Raw genomic sequence first — 26,321 nt, forward strand, 5'->3', positions numbered from 1 at the left:
CAATGCAACGGTCGTAAATTTAGTCGGGTACTATACCCCTGCTACGTCCCGACTAAGGCCTTGCGCCCGAGCAATGCAACCGGGTCCTTGTCAAACTCGGGTCAAACCTTGGTTCAAAGGTTACAAACGCACTGCGACCCTTCATACGCGTCACTGCGGCCAAGAGTGGGCTGACCTTGACGCGGCAGGTCAGCGAGGTCACAGCGCTGTTCAGCGGGCAGCCTCCTGCACCACGTGCAAGTCACGTGACACTCACAGCAACACGCTTGTCTCGTCAACGTTTTCATTTGCAGACTCTGCAGTCACAGTAGGATACAGTGTGGATGGAGCTGCTGATGACGGCATCAACACACGTGACAAGGTAAGTGGATGAACATCGTTGGAAAGATAGACTGAGAGTAAGATGTACTTTCATGCTGCCCTCGTGCTATCTCTACAGGCCATCTGCTATTTCAGTTGTGTCCAGTATACAAACATTGTCATAAGACTACATCAGAGTTACTAGTCGCTCGTTACCATGACAACTTGTTGTTGTTGGAGGAAACTTTTGTGGCCGCGTGTAAATGTTCTCACTGAGCTGACAACACCATCAACTCGTCAAGTCGAAAAGGATTCGTCGAGAGGGTGTCTGCGTGTCTTTAGTGCGGGTTGGGGAGTATGTGGAGGGACTGGAGAGAGAAACAGAGACGAGAGAACAGCACTGTGTGTGTGTGTTTTGGTGTGTGCGTGTGCGCTTGTCTCTCTGTTTGTGTTGGGTTGTGTGTGTGTGTGTGTGCTTGTCTCTGTGTGTGTGTGTATGTCTGTGTGTGTGTTGCGGCTTGCGGTCAGAACAAAAAGCAGCGGATGTTTACATCATTCTATCGACCAATGACTATTAGAAGCGTTTGTACACGAGATGAATCCGGGAGGTCAGACGATTGCTGATAATTATGAAGATGATGCAGGTGATAATGCAGTTCCCTTGTAAGCATCGCTGTGCGTGAGTGGCGCCCTCTACAGTTCATTGGTGTGTTGGTAAACCTCAAATTAAAACGCGTGTACATACTACTGTAGACAATATAGTATTTATTCTCGTGATGTCTCTCGGGTCCCAAAGCCCCTAGCCTCATTTTTCGCCAAATCTTCTGAACACTGAACACTGAACACTGAACGATCTTGGTGTGCTTACAACTAGTCTGTAGTCCACAGGACCACTTTGCTATCGAACACCCGACAGTGAACCGGGTATGCTGGGGAGGAATTGAAGTGCAGCATAAAATAAATAACGGGTGAGTGGGTTAACCAGGGAAACTAAGCTCAGAATAATCCAGATAATTACAGAAAGAGGGATGGGGTACTTAGGTACTTAGACCAGAATTTTTTTTTCAAGTCTTCCAATTATTTGCAAACCAGAATAATGCAGCCATGCTAAAATGCATCCAACCAACTAAAATTGTCAATGTTTTAAGAGACTGAATATTACAACTAAACATGACAAGTCTCTAACGAACTAAATGTTACAACTGTGACTGACATGAGGACTGACTGCTCGGTGTGTATCCATGCTTGTGTGTATTTTATTTATTTTTTGTTTTTTTGAGTGGAGGCTGGTGTGTTTTTACAAATACTCTAGATGCTTTTATCGAAATGAAAGATGTGAAATAGCAGAAGAAAACAATAACTGACTTAGCACCAAGAATTGCAAATACCAAGTGAAATCATCTCCACCTCCTGACATATTGATGAAGTGATGAAGTGGGACACTTGTCCTCCATCGAGTGTGGCCGCCATGTTTGAGACGGTCCGACTGCGCATGGCTGGGAGCGATTAATGTCGTCAGCCACACCTCCCCCTAGCGGCGGACTCTCAAAACTGATGCAGGGGAGGCAATTAAGTGTAAACACCTAAAAAGACGACCACGTATGGTCGAAGGCAGACTCATTGAAAATGAGATTTGTAAAGCTCGGGTGAGCAGGCCAGAATTCACTAACAGCAATTTAAAACTTTCATTGAGGAGTAAAGGTTTGAAATTGTTTTCTATTGATTGGTGGAGGTGACGAGAGGTGGGAGGCTGAGGATAATGGTAAGGGGATCGGTGGGGCGGGGGTAGCTGTAGGTGGGGGCTGTGGGGGCCGAGCATGGTCGAGGGTGAGTAGGGGGAGCAGAGCGAAGTGCCTGGAAAACGAAAATGGTGGAAGGGTCGGGGAAAGAGGTTGGGTTTGATTTGCATGTGGCCACCACGCGCAAGCAAGAGGCCCTGACGAGCATGTGACGCCCCTCCTGACGCCCTCCTGACGCGGCCAAGTAGACCTTACAGCTGTTGGAAGCAGGAGGACATCGGGCGGAAAACGAGGTGGCGCTGGTGTTGGTGCTAACGTGCTTAGTGTGTGGTGTAGGTAGATGTTGCCACACTTGTTGGCAGCACCAGTCCATCCACAGTGACAACGAGGCTGTAGTGCAGCTGGTGGAGCTGCTGAAGGTAGAGGCTGCAATATCTTGATAATGATGGAGGTTGATGGGAAAAGAAAACGACTCAAAAAATTGCAATTATTATTTATTAGCGAAGCTTTTCGTGCTCAAACATTGGAAGAGAAGTATAACAGTAACACAACAACACATTAATAGCTAAATAAGCATTTGGGGAAAGACAAAAGCACCTAATTTATTCCAAAAATGTGTGATTCCAGCTACAAAAACTGTACAAACTTTAGAACATTTATTGCTCATAAGGACTCGTGAAAGTGTTTGTGCTAAATGTTCCTCTGGTGTTTGAGCAAGTGAGCATGGGCTATCATATAAATATATTTTTAATAATTCTAATTTGGACAACCGTCGACTCTTGCAACAAGACAGAGAGAGACAGAGAGAGAGAGAGAAGGTGGAGAATAAATAAAAAAATGATTCCAAGGAGTTCTGTAGAACTTGTCTACAAAGCTCATGACACATGAAATAGCAGAAACTGGGCGATGGGTTTCACTAGGTGGACGCTGGTTGATCTCTCAAAGAAATGAAGCTTATTTTTCTCTGATTTATTTTCGTTTGGTGAATACTGCTGATACTGTGTTTAATGATGCTAAGAGCGTTCAGTTTGCATTCTGTGATGACAATAAGATACTGAAGGCTCAGTTGGTCTGCGACTTCACTTTAAAAAAATATGTGGATTGATAAACTTCGACTGCTGCTAATTAAATCTTCAGACGAGGAAATATTTTCAATCATGCAAAGTGTTACTGCCGTTTGTTAAACATCATCTAACCTTTCTCTTGACTCACTTATCTTCAGTTTACATTCTTTACAAAAATACAACCTGACAGACACTCGCTGAAATACAAAGACAATGTCTACCTTGACAATCAAACTGAGTTTTTATATCTTTGGTTAGTAGATAGTTCACGTGGCAAATGTTGCGAGTATCGGTGGCAGTGTCGGTGTCAGTGTCAATGTCATTGTCGGTTGAAAGTCATCTGTCACTGCTGCTGTTCCACGTCATCCTCTGTAACCTGTAGATGCTGCTGCAGTTTGCCAGGAACAGTGGGAACAACTGAGCTGCCATTCCGTCCTATCTTTCGATGGAGTGATGGATGGATATCACGAGGAGAGGTAACTCTCGTTACAAATTGAAAGTGTTATCTTCCGGTGCAGGGCAAATCGATGTACAGTCTGTGATTAATTGCCAGACACAGCTTATGGTTCACGTGGAAAAAAAAACAAGGGTTGTCATGCGGCTATATGGTTGTGGCCTCCATCAGAAACACGAGGCAAGTGGAACTGTTTGTAGTAGGCTGTCCGGACAATAGACTTGTCTGCTCCTCATCACCCTCCTCCCTGCGAGTGTCACCGACCATCTTGTCCTCCGCCAACCGATCTTCGTGTCCAGAAACATCAGCACGTGTATCACGCACTCGACAATTTGGAAATGTTGTAAACAATAAATTTATTTAGCAGGTGATATTCTGAGTGTTTAGCCAGCAAACGTCTGTAATTTATAGCAGGTAAGCTGTCTGATGTGTATCAGGTGAACTATCTCTGATGCACAGATGTCAACAATCTTTGTGCGTGGGTGTGCATAAATGAAAGTGTGTGTGTGTTTGCGTGCATGCACACGTTTGTCATATGCATATTAGAATGTGTTTGTGTGTGTGTGTGAGAGAGAGAGAGAACGAAGGTCTGAATGATGGATCGAGCCGGTGATTGAGCAAATTATCAAACAAAGGCCACAAAGACCGGATAATATCGAGCGGAGTGATTTGATACTTGAGGCTCAGTTCTGCAAGTAGATCCTCTGAGTAGTAAAATTACTTACGATTCGACAGAAACAAAGAAGAAGAAAGCAGCCCATGAAAGCGATAAGAACAACTGGACAGAGTGGGAAAGAGTGAGAGAGAAAGAAAGAGACAGAGCTATAAAGGAACAATTCGCGTCGCGAGATTTGTCGGAAGTGACGTCACGGCCCCGTGGTGTGAGAGACGACAGTGGAGTTCACTCGCTGATTGATTTATGCGTACCCTTTGTCTCCAGTGACTGATTAAACTCCAGCCACCGACCTTTTGGCCGTCTCTGGGCGCTGCCATCGCTTTAACAGTTGGGAGAACGACAAAAACTGTGTGCGCATGCGTGTGTGTGTGTGTGCGCACTCGCGCATGCGTGCTCTCTGTTAGCAATGTGTGTGAATACCTTATGTCAGTAAGAGTTTTTATTCTTCATCAATGAATGTGATACCCGGTGAGTTGTGCAACTGCAGGTGGTCTCACCGCCACACGCGGCCAGTGCACTCAGCCAACCGACAATGACATGAAAGTGAGTTGTACTCATCGAGGAGTAATTAGTGTCAAGCTTTTGTGTCAATGTCAATTACTTTCTTTACCACTGCCTTCACTTTCTTTCAGCGTGAAACCTTATTCGTGATTCAGACTCCAAAGTGAAGGTGAATGGGCGTGATATCAAGCACCCGACCTCTGCTTTAAAGGTGGAAGAACGGGTGTTGTGTGACGGTCACACGCAAGTGTCAAGTGGATAGACAGCCTTCCTCAGCTTTTTGTTTGTTTTCTTATTTTGTTGGTGGGGGTCTTTGATACGGGAGGGGCTGGGACGTTCGCAGTAGATGAAGGGAGGGAAAGATGCAGTAAGCCGCAATAAAACCAAACTAGCAGAGCACAGAAAACAAAAACTTTGCGATGAAATCGCCAATAATTTGGATATTGGATATTGCAAACGGCCCTTGCATGCTATCATCAGGCAGGTTGAGTTACAGATGTTCATTACATAATGTCTCTTAATTGCTCATAAGGCTTGATTGCGTCCTGCTTGTTATCGGCTCATGTCTCTCAAACATCAGGAACTTGCGCCGGGACTGGAATAGTCCACTTTACACCAAACAAGTGTCCATCTTGAAACTTATGTCTAAAGAATATTATTTTCTCAAAACAGAAAGAAATCTATGTAAGTAATGTGAATGATATCTGATATCGAGTATCTCCTTATCTAAAGTTTTGACATTTGAAGATTGTGACCAACAACAAAATAACTATTGATAATTCAGCGATTTATAAAATACTCTAATGGTAAAGTCATGTGACCATCAGTCTTCACTGTTGCTATTGTATCGCTTGGAAGCCATTTTTACTACTTGATACCTCCACGAGTGAAAACTTGAGAATTGGAGACATTGTACTCTGAACTTGCTGCCACGAGGCAGAGTATCGAACTGACACATGTCTATGTCAGTGACAGAATATGTTGTCATGACATTGATGCTAATGTAAGCAACTACCTTAGTCCTGTACCAATAGTTTGCCGAGCAAACACTACAGTGTCAAACTAACCCTTTAAGCGGCTAATAAACAAATTTGTTGTGAAGAAAGGACATCAAAGACAGGCAGCGGGCGGCCGCGCAGAATGGGAGGCAGAAATCAGGGAATTAAAAAAAAAGTTCGTTTCACTTTATCCTCAATATCTTCATCCTCATCAGAGTCCTAAACAGCTTTCATCAATTACCCATCATCCCTCTGCCTTGACCTTTAAGCCTTATTTTTGCCGAAAAACCTCTAAATAGCCGGCAGAGTTTCTTCCCTTGTCTCATCAAATTACTCGGCTTTCAAGCTTCATGGACAGAAGGGTTGGGGAAGAATGTTTAATAATGACAAGCTTTTACTAAAAATAGGATCTTAGCTCAGGGTTTTACAACAGGCACACAAGCCAACGGTTGTTGTTTTTTTTTTTTCTATGTTGTCGAAAAGAAAAGTTCAGCAAACTCGCCTGTAGACCTGTAGACGGACATTGGTGGCCATCACTTTGGAGGGTGCATGGGGTGCATGGGGTGCATGAAGTGTATCGACAGTTTGATACATTCAGTGTGGGGAAACATATCAACGTAAAGACTTATTAAATCTTCGAAAAAAATACGAAATAAAAACTACACTTTAAATAAAGGGGACCTCGTTTTCAATGATAAAAGTATATTTAGAAGAATAATCATTAAAGGAGGTTTTAACCTGTCCTTTGCCTTCTTTCTTCTCTGTTACTTCGCTTCCTTCCTGAATTCTTTGCGGTTCTTTGGGTTTTTTCCATTTTTCTTTTTTATTTATTCTGCTTTCCTTCTTTTCTTATAGTCAGCCTTTCTTATTTTCTGTTAACTTTTCTTCGGTATCGCATTTTTTTGTTCTTCTAAGCTGTACTCAAAATATTTTTTTAGCTGGAAACATCACAATGAGTCCCTACCGCCAGTAAAAAAATAACAAAAGCCAAGAGAAAATGTAAAAAAACATGAAATCCCGTTCCTGTGCGTGGCTACGAGACTTCCCGAGAATGTTTTTCTCCAGCGTCGGGGACGGTTCGTGTTTCGAGATATTTGAGGAGGCAACTGTTTATAGACAGAAAATTGCAAATCCGGGCAGACAACTCTCGAAGAAAGAAATCTTGCAGAGTGCGAGGAGCGACTGGGCGGTGTAATCTGGTTACAGCAGTTTCTCCGCTGTTCACACAGTCCGCCATACTCTTGTGAACACCACTGACTGCGGGGGAGGCTGAGGCAGAGCAGGGGATGGGGAGGGGAGGGGAAGAGGAGGGAACACAGGTGGAGGCTGTGAAAAGAGGGGGGAGACTATCACTTTTGCAAGCACGCACATTTCTGTGGAGGACAAAGGGAGGGTAGAGATAGGGTCGGGATGGTGAGCAAGTCAGGGTTTGATCGCCTTATCGCAGATTGAGGAGAAAAAGCTGAAAAGGGTTTTTTAGCTTGGCCTTCTGTGTGCTTTGTACGACTGTGCATGCTTTGTGATGGGGGAGGGTATGTATACCGAGTACACCTCTTACAGTTCTCTCCCCTTACTGTCACCCCCCCCCCTACCAGGATAAATACTTGCCCTGGTTTCTGTGACCTACCATGTATGGATTATATCCAATAAGTTTACTGATTTTGTGGCTAATATTGAGACATCATAACATATTCACTGGACTGGTTGCTTCTCATTTTTCTACGTTTTCTCTGGGATTTTATTTTAATCTTTTTTGCTTTCCATTCCTTTCATTTGAACCATATGATTCTTTGCTTCAAAGTTTCCGTTTTTATTTGTAGTATTGGAATTGGTTTTTTAGTTTTTGTTAGAATTTTTTTTTAAAAATTCCCACCATAATCATGACTGTCGTCGTCATTATCATCTTGACCATCATGAAGAACGCTTACACATTTCTGTATAGGAGAGTTAGCTTAATCTGCTTGTGAAAAAAAGAAAACGACACAAGAGACACAGCGGACAGAAAATAATGATAGTCATGGTTAGTGAAGACACAAGGGTTGCCCAGACCCTTTAGTTCAATTTGTCAAAGTTCAAATGGTCAGCTTGCCATTAAGGTTATCGGGCAACGACATTAGAAGTTACGCATTCAGCGAACTGTTTGTTCCTAACTGGAAAAAAGGAAAGGTGTGAATGCCAGGTACAATTTGTAGTGTCTAAATCAAATAAACAGCCTCCTATAATAGTGGAGACTACCAAGAGGTTCATCCCGTGGATTGATAGCAGGACCTAGCAGTCCTCTCTCACGCCGACACTCACTCACTTATTCAATAATAATTAATAATAAACTTAATTTATACAGCGCCCTCCCCCATCATCAGAGAATAGCTCAAAGCGCTTTATAGAGAAACGAAATGTAAACAGATGATGATGATGATGATGATGATGATGATGATCTCAACACAAACATCTCTGTGTTCTTATTTTGAGAAGGTGAATGTCATCAGCATAGATAACATCATTACAGCTCAGCACCACGACCACAATATGCATGATTAACTTTGTTTTCTTCTTTGGCTGTCGCTTGACTTGCAGCTGTGATCTGTAGTTGTAGTGTCGGTGGCAGTGGTAGTGACACTAGCAGGGAAGAAAATGAAGGAAGCAGAAGGCAGGATTGTACACAATAGATCTTTACTCACGCACCCGCGCACACATACACACGTACACACACACACACACACACACACACACACACACACACACACGCACACGCACACGCACACACACACACACACGCACGCACACACAATCCACCAAACAAGCACGCTCAAGAGTCAGCTGTCAACCTGTGTCCACAGACACCTTCTGGTCACAAGAGATGTGAGTGGTTCATCGCCAGACGCCCCGTGGCACGCACGACACAGAACACACATCACACGTCGAGTGAAAGAAGGACAAACGAGATTAGACAAAAAGACAAATTAACTCTCTTTAGCCAGTTAGGTAAAGGGACATCACTCTCAGATTCACAGAATCACTCTTGTAATAAGACAATGACTGTTTCTTCGTACCACCGCTCTTTTCAAACTTATTCATTTTTCTTGCCCTTCCTCCTCATTGTGAGCTATTCTCGCTGATTTATTTTTATCCTCCTACGTCAACTGAAAAGTCTGTTCCTCCTCCTTCTGTCGCTGTCTTGCGGATATACACAAGTTGTCTTCCTTGGCACGTCAAGCCACGTGGAGTGTCGTCTGCGAGTCTGTCGACTGTTTTGCCTCCGGCGAGTCTGCTGCAACACGACGACTGCGCCACCATCACCAACCCCGACCCCCACAGGGAGATGATCGATAATGATTGGAGCGACGATGTCTTCATCAGCAGACAGATAAACTCTGGCGATGTACACACCAGCAGACAACAACCACACTGACAAACAAACAGTAGTCAGTGCTATAGTGAGACTTCTACTCAACATCGTAGTTTATGGATGGTTAGGCCACTTCTATGTCTGTGTGTGTGCGTGCGTATGTGTGTGTGTGCGAGAGAGGGGATGGATGGTGTTTGATGAATTGTGAACTCAGTTTGTCTGTCGTAGGTTGGTGTGGTTCATCGTGCAACAGGCCAGGTCATCAAGGCTCTTCACGCTCATTGGCTGCTCTCTGGGACACACGTGTCTTACACTTTAATTAGCTGTTTAGACAGTTTAACTCCATTTAAAGTCTCATTACCTACACACCTGGGGTAATGGTGTGTCGGACTGGCCAGGAGTAATCTCTCTTGTCTCCATGTTAAGTCGTGCATCTCTCCCACACTTACTTCACTTTTAGTGTAAGACTGTCTCAAGACTGTTATAGTAAGGTCTTTCTGTTTGACACTCATAATATTTCATGGTATACTGGACCTTTACAACAAGGACCAATGAGTTTGGGGTAACAGAAATACCATTTTAGTAGTTCTGCCTGTGATACCAAATGTGCTGGACCTCCGAGGTTGCTAGCCTGAGACCTGCTTATGTCGGTGACAAGAAAGTCCATTGTCCTCCAGCAGAGTCGGGTACCTGATTCTGCAAGAAGGCAAAGACTGAGAAAGGAGAAAGTTTACTCTGCCCTGAGTCTAGACTCGGTGAACCACTTACACCTGCTTTCTCTGTGTTAATGAGGCTGTGGGACACTTTATCACTAACATGAAAAGTGCGGGAGCGCGTGCGCAAGTGTGTGTGTGTTCTCCTATTCGTGTTTAACTTTAAATCGACACAGGCTTAAATCACTCAATGTGAAACATGTGTCGCAGACAAGTTTGCCGGCGGTGGTTTATTGACTCCTTTATTGACTGTTCGTTTCCGGCGAAACTAATTAAGGCCGACCTTGCTTTCTCTTGTTGTTCCTGTCATTGTAATCACCATTGCGTGCCAGCAGGACATAAACATGGCGGCTAATCTCGGTGACAGTAAGTGGAGCATGCTGCTACCTGTCACACACTGCTTGCGTGCATCGACACGTCACACGTCTGTCTGTCTGTCTGTCTGTCTGTCTGTCTGTCTGTGTCTGTCTGTCTGTGTGTCTGTCTGTCCGTCCGTCTGTATGTCTGTCTGTGTGTATGTATGTCTGTAAAGAACAAGAGGGAGTGGATTCCGTTCTCAAAGTATTTGTCGTTATCAACTTTCCATCTTCCTCCATCAGCTGTGATATCATCTGATTTCTATTTACCTGTCAAACACGTATACACACGCGTGTAAAAGCGTACACGCATGCACACACACTGACTGTCTGATAGCCGGAGTACCGAGTGCGAGCATGGTGTCAACACGTGGCAGCTCAACTAAAGTAGTAACAACAACAAAGGCAGGCTGCTATCAGCACTTTGTCACCACTGCCAAACAAAAGCACAATCACCAAGCTTTGTGTCGCCCGGGTCCCCTCCATCACCTCGCCGGGGTTCGACCACCGCGCACTTCAAAAGCGGAGAGTTGCTGGCGTCAACACCTTTGATGGCGCATGTCAACAAGCAGGACCACAACGAGGCTCTGCTGGCGTCATTAGCAACGCTGTGGAGTAGCACTCACTTGTCCCGCGCTTTGCTTGTGTGGCGAGCGGAGAGTCACAAAGGGGACTTAACCAGTGGTTAAACATCAGTTCAATGGCGGATAATTGCTGCCACTCACAGCTGCAAAGCCAGCGACAGACAGCATTTCACCGTGATTATACATATTCACACACGGCATCTGATTTTTTACTGTCATTTACTGGTATGATCTTCGATTTCAAATGTTCAGCGAGTCTAACGGTCTGATATCCCGACTTTTTAGTGAGTTGTAACAAAATAATGGGAATTATTTCATAACCTTTGGTTGTCTGCCATATATACACAAACTATAATAATGTGTAGTTATAGGCCACCGAGTCAAAAGCTGAAATAATCTGGTTTTATTCTATCATAACGTATCTAAACTTTCTGAAGCAGAAATAGCTAATGTAATAATTAAACACGACTGAGAGCAGAGTTTTATTTTCCATGCTCACCTTGAAACATTTTTATAAAAGCATGTCTCTCTAGTATCATTAGTTGGAAACAAATAAAAAGAAAATAAGAATAATATCTCTTTCTGTCAAATCACAGACCATTTGTAAAGGTAATGATTAATACACGTTTGCACGCATACACATACACACGCACGCACACATAAACTAAACACACGAGTAAACAAACGCAAAAAGCGCGCTGGCATATAAATAGATCCCCACACTCGCACCCACACACCCCCGACCTTCTCGCCCCGGGTGCCTGTCTCTCAAGCTCGTCCCCCACCCACCTCCACACACCCGGGTGCCTGTCTCTCAAGCTCGTCCCCCACCCACCTCCACACACCCGGGTGCCTGTCTCTCAAGCTCGTCCCCCACCCACCTCCACACACCCGGGTGCCTGTCTCTCAAGCTCGTCCCCCACCCACCTCCACACACCCGGTGCCTGTCTCTCAAGCTCGTCCCCCACCCACCTCCACACACCCGGGTGCCTGTCTCTCAAGCTCAGTCACATCCTCGCATCATTCACCCAACGTATGATCGTCGCCGACGCACAGTGAAATCCCATTAGCGCGCTGCTAGTCTTTATTGAAACTTTTTCCTGGAAGCGGAAATCGTTGCCAGCGCATGCGCACGGCGGGTAAACGTTGGTTAATAAGCGCTTCATTGAAGTCCGGCCATAGACCTGGGCGCTGAGCTGCCACTGTGGTCGCCATGCTGAATGACCGGCCTCGTTCTCGAGTGCGGACGGTTCTTCCCACCCGTCCGCACACAAAGTTCGGTCAACACCAGCCGAGTAACAAATGTTGTGAGTGGAGAGGTCGGTGAGTGTGTGTGAGTACGTGTGTGCGTGTACGTGTGTGTGTACGTCGGTGAGTGTGTGTGAGTACGTGTGTGCGTGTGGGTTGGTGAGTGTGTGTGTGTGGGGATGTGTGTGTGTGCGAATCTATGCATGGGATCCTAAAGAGTTTCCTGCAATGCCTTCTGGGAATTTTGCTATTCTGGGACTGCATGACTGTGTGCTTGTTCTTTGCGAACAAATAATCGCAAAAACAAAACACTTGTTTACTTGGCCATGCAGGCGGTAACCAGTCTGTAAATCTTTTCTGTTTTAACAGTTTGTGGCATGTAGAGAAAACTTTTAAATTTATTATTATTTAGAGAACAGTCGGATGGTAACCACCGATGACCTTAGACATGTTGGTGTTACCTTTGGTACATAAATTACTAAACTGTGTGTTTGCCTTAGCGTGTGTCTGTATGTGTGTGGAGGTTGGGTGTGGAAGCTCACGTGCGCTGCTGAAATGTGTCTGTTGGTCGGTGTGCAAACATACTGTGGCGCTGATGTCGTCAGCCAACAAGCCGCCATACACGTCCTACATCACTGTCAATTATCGCTCTTGTTCACGCACGCGCTGACCTCCGCCACGTCACTTGGCGAGTCGTGTTCCCTCAGCACCCGTCATGGCAGACAACAACCACCACAGCGCCTCACAAGTCCGCAACATTTACGACCGGATGTGGCTTTTGACCGAGCAGGAAGTGCAGGAGTACGCTTGTTATACACCACCCAACAAAGAAATTAATTAATTCTGTAGACTGGTGTTAATTGTGCAAGTGAAGCGTATCACACGTGACGTGCAGCAGTCACGTCGTCACACTGCGCATGTCCAGCACACGCCTGACGCTGATTGGATGCCGGTGAGTGCGTCACAGCAGCGTGATTTCATTTCATCCTTCCCTTCGTCTGCTGCAGTCCTCCGGTCCCTGCCCCCCACGTTTCTAATTTTAAACACTTTCAGGCCTGAAATCTGTTTAGGTAATCAGCTTGATAGCAACATGGCGGTCAATGCGCGGTTAAAGTCTTTTCAAAACTTAAATTGTTTGAAATAAGATAAAACTGTTTAAGCCACATTTCGCCTCCGTCAGCACATTTTTTGAGCAGCGCATCTAAATGGCACAGACGCAGTTTTTTGAAAATTAAAAGCTTCTATATTTGCTGTTTTTAGAACAGTTTTAAATTTCAGTGCCATGTTGTGCAAGCTATCCCCTCTCAATACATTTCTTTACTATTGTGGAGTATAACTTTATACTGTTGTCACTACTGTAATATTGTCACTTTAAAATGTTTGCTAAATACATATTTTTCGATGATAGTGATGACGATAATAATGGTGATGAAAAGGAAGAGGGAGTATTGATGACTCAGTTGTAAAAAGCTAATTTCAGATGGATTTAGAGTAGGAATATTTTTCTTTTTTTTGGGGGGGGATGGGATAGAGTTTAGAGAGAGAGGGATAGAATGTTTGTGTGTGTGAGTGTGTGAAATAGTGTGTGTGTGTGAGAGAGAGAGTGTGTGTGTGCGAGTGTGTGAAATAGTGTGTGTGAGTGTGTGTGACTGAGAAGTGGGAGGGGGAGCATGTAGGTGAGCGGCAGCAGCAACCAACGATCTACCCTCCGCGGGCCGCCACCCAACACACGCAGTCTGTGGCGTGTATGGCGGTAGAGACGGAACCTGTCGCTAAATTTGTTTTTCGTGTTTGGCCTGAACACGATTATGGATTTCTTGTGATATGGTTTGTTCCTTTCAGCGGGTCTTCAATGCCCTGGGACATGGACGCTTTGGGCTCTCTGTTTCTTTGACACGAGACAACTCTCGTCCCAGAGAGAGAGAGTGAAGAAAAGAAAAGATGAACCGCTAACCTGTTCTATCCCTCTAGCTCGCATCTGATCGCTTGCTTGGGTGTGTCCGTGGACAGTCAGTTTTCAAGACAAATTACAAAATCGAAGGACTAGTAGCTTCTTTTGTTTTAAATCGCAGACTAATTTAAATTTCTCGAAAGTACAAAAATTAAAATATTAACACCTGAGACGATTTTTGAAGGCTGTTACAATTCTATTTTACTAACAGCATCAACCTGCACTGTGATGTTGGATGCTCCACAAGAGCAGGTCGTTGACATACACGAATGTTCAGAGCACGTTAGCTTTGGAACAGAAAGACAATCGTGCTGACCGCGTGCACAGAGATCAGGGTACATGGTTTTTTGAGTGACAAAATAAAATAAAATAGTTTCTTCTGTTGTTCTTGTTGGACTTTAGCCTGTTGGTAATCAAGCCAAGCCTGACAGACCGTTGGACAGATCTGGCAGCGTTACCTCCCCTCCATGGCTGCGACCTGTGACGTCAAGCGGGAGGGTAATCAGGCCACTTGTGTCCACGTGACTGTCAGCCATCGTCAGTTGTGTTTTTATCATGGCTGCCATCTTGTCTTGTTATTCCAGTAGCGCAAGTCTCGATACACTCCACGAGAAATGCAGCACGCTGCTGTAAACAATTTCTGTCTCCATCCTTGCAAACCAACAAGTCAGAATTATGGCGAACAGCTTTCCGTGTTTTCACTTCTTTTCTTTAAGTCCTGAAAATACTGTCCCGTGTTAAAGCTTTTAAGACGATTTTGCTTTTCGCTTGGTTGCAGTTAGTTTTAATTGACTAGCCAGTTATTACCGCAGTCCACCGAGGGCTTATTACAACTGCCAATATTCCCTCCAATCACATCCTTCGTCAGCATCCAAACAACATGCAAGAACGGTGTCCCTCACACCGAGGTTAAAGACCTGCCAGTCATTTCTCGCGACTGGGGTGACCCCTAGCCGATGGGATCCTTTGGCTTTGATGTAAGGGTCACCTAAGGTCAGCCAAGTTGCCCCCCCCCTCTACCACCACCACCACCACTTTCTTGTTCAGAGTTGGTTGCTTTACTGGCAGTTAAAAATTCCAGTCCCTAAAAACAAGAACGGATTTTTGCATGGAGAAAGAAATTTAATCTTATTCACCGATCAGAAGCCAGCGCCTGTCTGATGACTGACCGGCGAGATGTCACGATATACCTGTGACTTGGGTGTGTGACGGGGATACAGTCCAGCATAACGGCAACAGTAGATGGCCCGTACATTGGCCGTAGATGGCCCGTATGTAATCTCTACACAGCCCATCTATGTGAATGTTCCCAAAGTCGAAATCTCGTTGGTTCACGCAGTCCGCGCTGGCGTTGTATGACGTCACACCAACGTGTCCAGCAGCCGAGTGCTTGGTCTTTGTCTTTGAACTTTCCAACCAACGACTCCATCAGGACCATCCACTTCCTGACAACCCAGCAGAGTGTCTGTCAAACTTTTGTCAGAGCTCTCGCTCGTCACCAGCCATCACCGCTTGGACGTCAGCCTTAGAACTCAGACCACCCATGTAATGTCCCTCCACCTGAGTACGATGTCAGGTGCAAGCACGCTTCTTCTTTATTGCTTGTCGTAATACTTGTTTGTCATTATTGCTTGTTGCTATTTTAGGTGTGGTGCTTGTTTACTTGATGTTTGTTATTTGTTGTTTTTGTTGAGGCGAAAGGTTGTCCCGTCTCTCTGGCCGTTTGTCACAGTTTCGGAAACGAGACAAGAATGATTGACATTTGCGTGACCACCGCCGTAGTACTCGTCTGTTCGGTACATAATATCTGCCTCGTGGGTAGTCTGCTCCCTCCTCATTTATCTGCCCTCCAGCGTGGTGCGCAAGGTAGTCACGTGGCCGAGGTCGCAATTCCGCGTTACTTCTGGTGGCTCCGCGCTGTGGTTGTCTCCCCCAACACTGTGATGATTGCCCCTGGCGCCATGTGCCTTGACACTGGGGCGCGTTTTGATTGAGATATTGCTTGGCTACTTCTTCAGTCTGTCGTCCCACGACTTATTGCTTGAGACATCCCCCCTCAATCTCAGAGTCTGTGGACGGCTGCATCTCCCCGCCATTAGCCTCCTCTCTATCTCCCATGAAACTCTGATGAAATAATATTCATTAAGGTTGCCTGCGTCTCACTCCTTTAATACTGACGGACTTGAGGCGCCAAGATCTTGACTATGGTTGACTGCAGTCTATTGGTTACAGGGAGCCTCCAGACGGTCCATAATAATATTAAGATGCCTATGTAATATCCGCTTTTTCTCTTTGTTCCTAATCCCTCAAGTCTTAAGGAATGCTCTCCTCACATATATGTGTGGGTGCAAAGATATGCCATAAATAATAAGTACATGGCAGAGTACAAATCATAGGCTTTGAAGTTTAAGAAGGACCTTTATAAATTGACCTTTGATTGACCAGCGTTTATCTTGCAATGAGTTTTGTGTTTGCTTTTTTTTAACGTTTCTTAAACACAACTTTAAAATGATTTAGTTTTTATTTTATTTTGCTTTTTTTTTTTTTTTGGGGGGGGGGGGGGATTGCTTTTACTGCTTCTTGGCAGTTGTGCGCGACCAATAGAAGCATAAAGCTGAACACCGTTACATATACAGTTACACGAGGGCAGTAAAGCTCCACATCATCGTGACAGCTTCCTCTGCACACGCACAGCAAATAATTATAGCGAGCCAGACGATCTGCAAGAGTGGCTGCCGAGAGTTGAGGCCATAAAAAGCTAATCGTGGAGGCGGAAGTGGTGGTGTGTCGAGTGTTGTGACATCACCATTGTTCACAGACCCTCTGCCAAATCTGATAGCAGCACTGGACTAACTTCTTGCACACGACACTTAAGTGGGCCAAACATCGAAACATCATTTAAACGGCCAGACAAAAAGGGAAGACGTGAAAGAATGAAAGTAGCCATTTTACACTATTTGTTCGACTTTAACAAAAGGTAGAAAATTGTTGTTCTGCCATTTTCTTTTTTTTATTGCTGTGCAGGAAGTTGTTAGGTGTTCAGTCTGATTGTAGGCTCTTGTAGTTCACACAGCTTTTGATCACGAGAGACTGTAACAGAAAGAGAAGAGAAAGAAAAAGAAAGAATGCAGAAGACGGACTGAGAGATTGATATTCACAGGGACAGACAAATGGACAGTAAATGGAGAGATAACCGTACAACACCGCCAGGCGCAGGAACAGGAAATACAAGCAAGGCTAAGATAAGGGTTGATAACTCTGCTTCATCATATCCTTCCAGTTTTTAAAAAAAAATAATTTCTGCATTTCAGGAATTCAAATAATTAATGAACGCTTCAGTATAAATATTTACTTAGGTGTTTTCTCTATCATTATCGCTGCAAAGATTCTTCAAACTCTGCATCTCGACCCTGGCTGGCAATAAAAAAAAATCAAATTTTTTTTTTTACTGCCTCACACAAAATTTGCATTTGATTATAATCGTGTTGCTTCATAATAGGAATTTTTACACTTGGAGGGAGATTTTTCTTTTTTTTTTCCTGATAACAGCTCAGATGATTGCATACGATGCCATTTTCCTTAGTTTGTTGTTTGTCATTACATTTCAACTTTTATAATTTGCGTAGCTGTATAGCAGGTACTAACCCTAACCCTGACGTGATATGACTTCACAGTCTGTCACTCCAAGGAAAACTGTCCACAATACAAATGCTTATAGAAGCTTTGTTTTAGTTCCTCCTTGGGATTCGCATTTTTTTCACAAATAATTGTTTTTATTTGTTCCTTGCATCAGACTACAAACGCATTATTTTTTATTTATTTATTTTTATTTTTTTTAATTAATTTTTTTTTTATCACACGCAGACCAGACCAAACCAAGTCGAGACAAAGAAAGAAGAGTATAGCGAGTTTACATCTATACCTGTTGTAACAGATGATTGCACGGTTACTTTGGTGTCTGCACCTGCAGCAGCACATCTTGAAGCTGCCAGCAGACCACAACAAGCGGAATGAGGGAAGAGTGTAGGCCACCCTGGCTTACATCGCTGTCACTTCGTCCAGAAACTTTTGTTGACCTTTGTCCTGGTTCCGGCGCCGAAATGAACAGGAGCAGTTCACTCTGATCAGCGCCTAATCTTCACCGCAGCCAGCGCGGCGGCCTCAGCCTCTGCAGCAGTCAGTCTGAATCTGACCCCTTGACCCCGACCCCCACCCCATCTACAGCAACAGCACCAACAACAGCCGCTGATCGTTCACCGGGGTCGTCCCCTCCTCCTCCCCTCCAGTCGATGACCCTCCCCCAAAGTAAAAGGCCGAACCTGCCTGAAGGGAAGGGAGTTAATCCGGGTTTCATCGGTAACCACCCCTCCTACTCCCCCCTCCTATCCATAGCTTAGCTTGGTGGATGCTGGAGGAGGGGTGGAGGATGGGATGGTAGATTGACAGGTGGGGGGTACGGCTGGCTGCTGCCCGTTCGGTCCAACAGGCCACCAGGCTCCGCGCACGCGCACTGCACGCGACGCAGCGGAAGCTGACATCCAATCTCTTGTCAACGTGGCCGCTTGATGCTCGCGCCGCCCGGCGGGTCCTGCACGCCCCACCTCACCGTGTCACGGGTAGGTCGCTCATCCGCGGCGACGTCCTCAAGTCGCAGGTCAATTGGTGTTCAATGGGACAGAAAAAGACAAGACCACACCACGCCCACCCCACAACAAATCGTGTTTTGTCAGGTCATGTGTTTGCCACTTCCGACAGCCACCGGAACAACTTGTGCACAGCAGCCTCGAAAGTTCTTTGAAAAGTTGGTGGAGACCGGGACTGTGCAGCGCCATCGTCTTGCCTCGCGCCGGAAACTAATATCGGGAGAAAAGGGAGATCATCCAAGTGGGTGAGTGGAATCAACGGAGGACGTAATTACGTCACTGTCTTGGGTGCCGAGGGTGTGACGGGTAAGTACTAATTAGTTTCTATTCTTAGCAACAAATCAGACTGTTCTCCTCGTTTGTTTTAAGTGTTTAATGAATTTCGTTTGCAGCCAGACTGTGTGTGTGCGGGTGCGCATGCGTGTGAGAGCAAGTACGCGACACGATGCAAGTATTTTGTACTGCATCATACAAACGTCACTAGTCAGAAACATGAATTCATCAACAGGTCAGATAAAAACATAATATTTACTATTTTAGAAGCTTAGACAAAAGTTTAAAGAAATTGTCAAACTGTGGAGCAATACCGTTTGCTGCATTTGATACGCGGACATGAATCAGCAAATCCAGAAAAAGCAAAGCACTGTTTGTTTTTGGTTTTTCTGCGCTTTTTTAAAATCCCGATTGCCAAGGGAGACAAATTATGTCAATGAACCACGACACGAGGCCGGCAGAATGATTTCATCCCTGAGGTGTGTGTGTGTGAACGCAGCTCCTGCTGTGACCGTGCAGCTAATGATGATCGAATAAAAATAAAGGAAAAACCAAATGATGATTAACAATGACGGAAGAATGCACAGAAATAGAATTAATGGAAATCATATTCACGTGAAAAATAAATTATTTGAAAGGAATCTTTACAAGCAGAATGGTCAGGAAAATTAAAAAACGAATGGCGGAAGAGAAAGAAGGAAAAAAAGAACAAAGAAATGAAAGAAAGAGGGAAAGGATTCGCTAGGGGAAATTATCACAGATTATTTTAAAGAATAAAGACCTTTAGCACGGACGCGCGCGGGAGAGAGGGAGGGAGAGACAGAAAGGAAAGAAGGTTGTTTACACCTCGTTAGCTGATTGTGAGCATCGGATTAAAAACAACGGTAAACAAGGGCGGTTTGTTTGTTTGTTTTTATTTGTTTTGTTTTGTTCCATACCATGTCAGTGACAGCGGGCTTAACTCGTTATTCACTAAAAAACAACTTGACTAATGTACAGCTTGGCCTCATCTGTTCACACCTGGAAAACCAACAGGTGAACAGGCTGAACATTCAAACACCACGTGACTTTCATTTGTCATCGTTTGGAGAACACGCACGACAGAAACACGGACAGGTGCAGTCATAGAAATGCCAACCGACAAGATGAAGAAGCAGCTAAAAAAAAAAAAAAGGATTGAGCGATTTAATATGAAACCATCTCAATCCTTCCGCAGAGAAATGCTTGAAGACGGGTGGAAGAATTGAAAAGGAATAAAGCAAATAAAGTCTGCACTCGAGACAGCATTCTAGTCAACGTTGATTTGTGAACAGTGCACTCTGCTTTTGTCTCCACTTCATTCTTTATTCCAGGTATTCGTGCACTTTGTAGTCGATGGGGGCTGTAGACCGCAGACATTCCCAGAAAGCTTCTTGTTTTGTTTATTTGTGTCTGTGTCGCTTTTGTGTGTGTGTGTCCGTGTGTATGTGTGTCCTCGTGCGTGTTGTGTGTGGGTGGATGGAGGAAGAGCAGTGGCTATACCCACCCTCTTTTCCTCCCCTCCTGTACTTTCTAAAGGGTCGGGTAGTCCACAGCTTGTGATACTCGGCATCCACTTCTTTCCCAACCCTTTCTGCAGACTTACAGATGTCGTGATCTGTGTGTTGGTACTTTGTCATCATTTGATTAGTGTTGTTTGACATTTTTGTAGTGTTTTAAATGTGTTTTAAAGCAGAAAGATTATAATTAACCATGGTCGGTGGGTTAAACTGAAAACAGAGCGAGAGAGAGAAACAAAGAAAAGAAAAAAAAACAAGGGATGAATTTTTTCTTAAAAATCTGTACTGATTACAATATTTTATGAAAGGACATGGAAAAACGTTTGTTTTTACCACAGTCATGATGGGTACAGACATCCGCGATTTATAAGAAAAATTTATTTTTGTACGCAGTTGTAAGCTTGCACTCGCATCTCACACACACACACAAGACATGGTGCTGGCAAGTGTGAACACTGTGGATAACGAGAGCTGGACAACTATAACGACCATCTTCGTTGTTTTGAGATGTTCACACGCAAACGAGTGATAGTCAGAACTTTATCACAAAACACGGGGTTCATCACATGAGAAGCTGGCAGTCTTACTGTTAAAGAGCTACAAAGCTCTCGGCAGGGACACAGGGACATGTGACACACGGACACATGGACACGTGACACAGGGATACAGGGATACATTGACAGACACAATCACACACGGACACACGGACACAGGTTTTACGTGTAAGTCAGCCGACCTCCAATCAAGGAGAGGTGGGATTGCGCGCGCAGTGATGTCACGCGACCAAAAGGTCACGTAGTCCGGGCGGTTGCGACTGCACGAGAGGATGACGTGACCCTGAGTGACGTCCACACGCACACCTGCTGCTACAAACATGCGCACGCATGCAGACAAACACGCAAACACCAGTCAGCAATTGCTGTATTGTCGCAAGTTTATTTCAAGAACACGTGACTACTTGAAATATTTCAACTGATCAACGACAACGACATTTCTTTCCTCTGTCTTCCGTTTGGTCGAACTCTGCTTGTCCTTGTTGATGGAAACATTTACCTTTGTGTGTCTCTAGTGTTTGTAATTATGTGCCATCACAGCACCAGACACAGACCCTTATTCCTGTAACCCTCATTCCTCCTTCTCTTTATCACAACACACACAAGACACTAACAATGTCCTGCTAACTCGCGCCGGAGACGCAACTGACGCTCGTCTAAATGATAAACCTCCTCCTGCTGGACCCTCCCAAAGACAAGAGAGCTTAAGACAAGAGACTACCTGTCGGCTATTGTAATGTCGGTTAACGTCCTGACGGACTAACCCGTCGTTTCCTCTTTCCATTTTTGTATCAAAGTTACAAAGTTTACGCCGTTAAAAAATGTAACAAAAGAAGTAAAAGAAATAAGTATAAATAGCAATGATAGGAGGAGAAATAAAAACATGTAGAAACGCGGACAGACCTAAAAAGCACCGACGCGAGGATACGTTAGCCTAACGGTCTAATCCAGAGATGTGGCCTGGCGCCATGATGGCAGACAGAAACGAATTTCTGTGTCTAGGCGCCTGCGACAAGGATTCCAGGCTTTACCGGCCTTATCCTGATTTCCACGAATCTTGCAACAAAAAAAAAAGATTCTAAGCCCAAATTATCTCAGTAGGAGGATGTGACTGCTTACATCACACCATGATGCTCACCTAACTGCCAGTCTATTGAAATCTTTGGTGGAAGCTACAGTTGCTGAGTTGCCATCAACGGCAAGGGCCGAAGTCCGGTCCTTTCTGACAAAATCTTTGCCCGTGCAGTCAGGTTCCAGGATGTGGAATCCCTCCCAGTGAAGTCCACAGCCTCGGTCTGCCCATGAGGACTTCCTCTGTGTGCCTCGCAGCAGATGCAGCCAATCAAGACGCTGCTTCTTTTATTGTTTGCGGCACCGGTGTCTGGAATGTCTGTCTTGTTGGCACCAGGGCTTGGGTGGCCTCGTAGACCAGCGCCACCCAGACCCGGTGGTGTGCTAACTAGTCAGTTCGATACCTGGGTGTCGGCCGCCAGTGTATTTGCTGGGACAAGAATTCTTCTATTGCCTGACCAACTGCCAGCGTCCAGATCGCCTGTCGGTGTTCTCTCCCTTCATAACTCTCGTACAACCGGAACTGGCAAGTACAGGACTATGTCCTCTATGGCGGGGACCCATCTAGCGGCAGTGAACACTCCGACATATGTCTGACATGAGGACGCCAGCGTGAGGTGAACTAAAACTCTCGAGGGCAGCCATGGGAGGGAGAAATAAAGAGAGAGGAGGGTTGAGGGAAGAAGAGAGGAAATAAAAAAGGAGACCCAATTACGTGGCAGCAAAGTCTGTCAAAAAGTGAAGAGAGATAGGAAGGGAGACACAAATTGCCCAACGATCTTGGACATCACTGAACCGAGCTCAGTCAAGCACAAAGGTGACCTGATATGACGTCACAAAGAGGAAGGGAAGAGGAGCTCATAAAAAAAGTATGAACAAGTCTAAGCACCGATGTGGAAGTCCGATCAGCATTTTCTTCGCTCCTTCCCTTTACCTAGAAAAAAAAATCAGACATCTCAAGAAAGAGGAACGTCATGTTTTTAATTTTCTTTTACTTTTTTTTCTTTCGTCTTCCTTTCTCTTCTTTTCCCTATTTTTTTTTTCTTTTCTTGCTTTCTTTCTTTCAAGCCACACTTCGAAAGTAAACAAATAATCAATCGTACGGTAATCAAAAGTTGACTGTACGTAACATGGGTGACGTGCCTGCTCAGTCCACCTGCAGTTAATTACAGTGATGTATCTCCAGTTTAATAATTTTACATTTAATTCTACCGCCAATCAAAATCATATTTCAAGCTTGACTCAGCCATTCTTTTGATTTCTTGTAGAAAGTAAGGCATGCTGTCAGTCAAGCTGTTAATGGCGCAGCTCATGCAGCGCCAATTGCCAAAATTATAAATAAAATAAAATAAACATCAAGCAAGATATTAAAAAAAAACCAAAATATTTTTGCATAGAACATGGTTTAAAAAGGAATGAGTGGTTCGAAAGCATTCGGCCTTTTCAGCGATGTGAAAGACAAGCAGAGAATGGGAAAAAAATCGACAAGCTATTGAAAAGACGGAGTCGGAATGAGGGAGGTGGAGGATAACCCGCGAAGGAATGTCGCGAAATTAGAACAATTTGTGTCACTTAAGTCAAACGAGACATTACAACCCAAACCGCCAGCCATCGGCTCCGAGGCCCCACCGACCCGTGAGCTAGAACTTTCCACGAAGTTCTGTCAGACATGCGCAGAAAGCCTTGTCCTTTGTCCTTTGTCCTTTGTCCTCACAACTTGAAATGCAGTACTTCATCAGATTCCCTTAACTTTAGGTTATATCAGAGTAGGTAGGTGTGTATGATATAGGACAGCTGGTTAATGTGGAGAAAGTTTAAAAACATTTAGAGGGATTCACTTTTGCTCTGTGTGGTCCTGATTGGTCCAGTCTGGCCCGCATTTATTTATTTTTTATTTCTTTTTAGCTTTCATATGTTTCTGTGCTCATTTCAGTATACGTTGTTTTCTTCTTCTTCCCTGTCCTTTTAAAATTGTTTCTAACTAACATTTAAATAATCTTTTCAAAATACTACTCACCACCTCCAATCCTGTTTCAATGACACGGCTTAGATGATGTAATCAAAAAATAAAATTTTCAAAAAGTAAATAAAAGAAAAAAAATGCTGTGAATGCGAAGGCTGTGATTTCCAAGTGTCTGTTCACGAAGGGCACTTACAGCTCACTTTTCTCGCAGTTGTCTTCGCCTGGCTCGGGTAGCGACAAGGGACAGCACTCTGATGCAGATAAATGGGACTCCACTCGGCAAACGCAAACCCGATCGGCCAGTGACATCGATTAGTTGACCCTTCAACTGGATGGACAGGTCGATAGCGGGGTATAATCAATATATCGGCTGAGACAAGGGGAGAGTATGTTTTTATCATTTCTTGTTTAAGCGGCTGTACAACTTCTGGATTTTCTTAAACTTGCAGAATGCCCTCGCGTTGTCTCGTTGTGTTCCAGAGATCCTTTGGACTTATTGTTAGCTAGTCTGTCCGCATGTCAGTACTAGCATGCATACTAACATGCACACACGCACGCGCACACATAGTCTCCTTAAACACACACTTCAACCGGTTGGTAGGACCATTCCACAGAAACCGCATTTGATGAACCATTATCATCGGTGTTGTCCACGAGGTCTTTGTCGACAGACATGTCTGCCACGACCTTACATTATTGCTCTCGCAGCAGTTTACACCAACACCACTGGGTCACAGTAAACTGGTGTTGACAGTTGCTTTGTTCACACACAAACTCGCTGTCCATGTTGTTCTGACCTTTCCCCGGCCCCATCATACTTACATAATGTATGGTCCTTGTTCTGTAGACTATTGAGGAGGGCGTACTGTCTGTCACCGCCTTTAGACTTTTACTGTCTGTCACCACCTTTAGACCTTTACTCTCGGTCACGGACACAGGTGGATGGCTACATCCAGCCGCTAAACTAGTTTATGAACATCTTACAAATAAATTGTTGAACTTTTACCTTTTTGTGACGACATGACAGCAGGTGATAACTGAATGTTGTTGTTGTCTACTCCTAGCACTGATTGTCATCACTTTGATTATGTAAACAGACCTACCTGTTGCTTCTGGGTTTGTTTGTGTGCTTGTAGTTGTTATCGTCTTGTTGGTGAGTGTGTGTGTTACTGCATAGGTTAACGCTTGGGTGTGTATATGTTATGGTCAGACGGGGTTTGTGTCAGGATACAGTTTAGAATTCAGGGTAATGGGTAATGGGTAATGGATCCCAAGCAGACACACATAAGACAAGTTTGACCTCACATCGCTCTCCTCCAAGGAAGGAAGCAGTTACCAACTGTCTCCTGGTCTGTCTGCGCGAGACGGTGACAATCTTTGTGTGTAAATATGTATACCTATATATTATAATTGTTTCATGAAAGTTTTCGAGAAAGCAAACGTAGCCTGTGAAGTCACATGCAGGAGGAGCAGTAACTAGGGAATACACACCAGTTATTACCGGGTGTTAAAGGCGGATCTGCGGGGTATGCACATCAAACATAGACGGAGAAATACCTTTGACAAACTCATTTATCTTGATCAGCGGCATGCCTGTCACCTGACCTGTCCCTCCCCTCCCTCCATGAGAGCAAGTGCTGCAAGGTCACGGAAAATGAATGTGGACTCGAGATACAAGTTGTTTGATTAATTAGCACCACACGCACACAGCCTGGTCTGTCTGTCTGTCTGTCTGTCTGTCTGTCTGCCTGCCTGCCTGCCTGCCTGCCTGCCTGCCTGCCTGCCTGCCTGTCTGTCTGCCTGCCTGCCTGTATGCCTGCCTGCCTGCCTGCCTGCCTGTCTGTCTGTCTGTCTGTCTGTCTGCCGCGCTCTCTCTCTCTCTGCCCAGAAGTCACACATAATTTATTTTTGTTTTCAGTTTATCGTGTACCAAGAGGGCATAGGAGAGAGTTTGAAATGTTGTTAAATGTTTAATAAGTTGTAGTCAAAACTGGCTGCTTTCTTTAATAGTACCAAGCTCTTCTTTCTTCCTTTTTTTTTCTCCCCTGTATTAATAATAGTTATTATACACACCAATATATATATATAACATGATGCCATTCAAACACAGCAATTCTCATTATCACACACGTAACCGCAGACTGTAGTCTACAAATAAAAGGAATTATCTTTGCTGGCTGTCGTGATTGTGAGCTTTATTGGCTACAGTCGTCAATATGCTGCAGCCTGTCTTTGTTGTCGCCATTAAGATCTTCTCATTTCGCAGTCCACTACTTTTATTCCGCTAAATGTCAGTCACAATTGAAAGTAAACTGTTTGTCTTCATCCGTCTTTCCCTGTTCGCTGATT

At 44.6% G+C, this 26,321-nt stretch overlaps 1 long non-coding RNA gene across 1 annotated transcript; it reads left to right on the forward strand.

Annotated features, from left to right (window-relative positions):
- Nucleotides 1–24,726, forward strand: LOC112569236. Its single transcript, XR_003100341.1, has 3 exons — nucleotides 1–361; nucleotides 17,795–18,879; nucleotides 24,184–24,726. It is a non-coding gene; the product is annotated as an uncharacterized LOC112569236 (long non-coding RNA).
- Nucleotides 24,727–26,321: the final 1,595 nt, after the last annotated feature.

Source organism: Pomacea canaliculata, linkage group LG7 (assembly GCF_003073045.1).
Source record: "Pomacea canaliculata isolate SZHN2017 linkage group LG7, ASM307304v1, whole genome shotgun sequence".
NCBI classification, from domain to species: domain Eukaryota; kingdom Metazoa; phylum Mollusca; class Gastropoda; order Architaenioglossa; family Ampullariidae; genus Pomacea; species Pomacea canaliculata.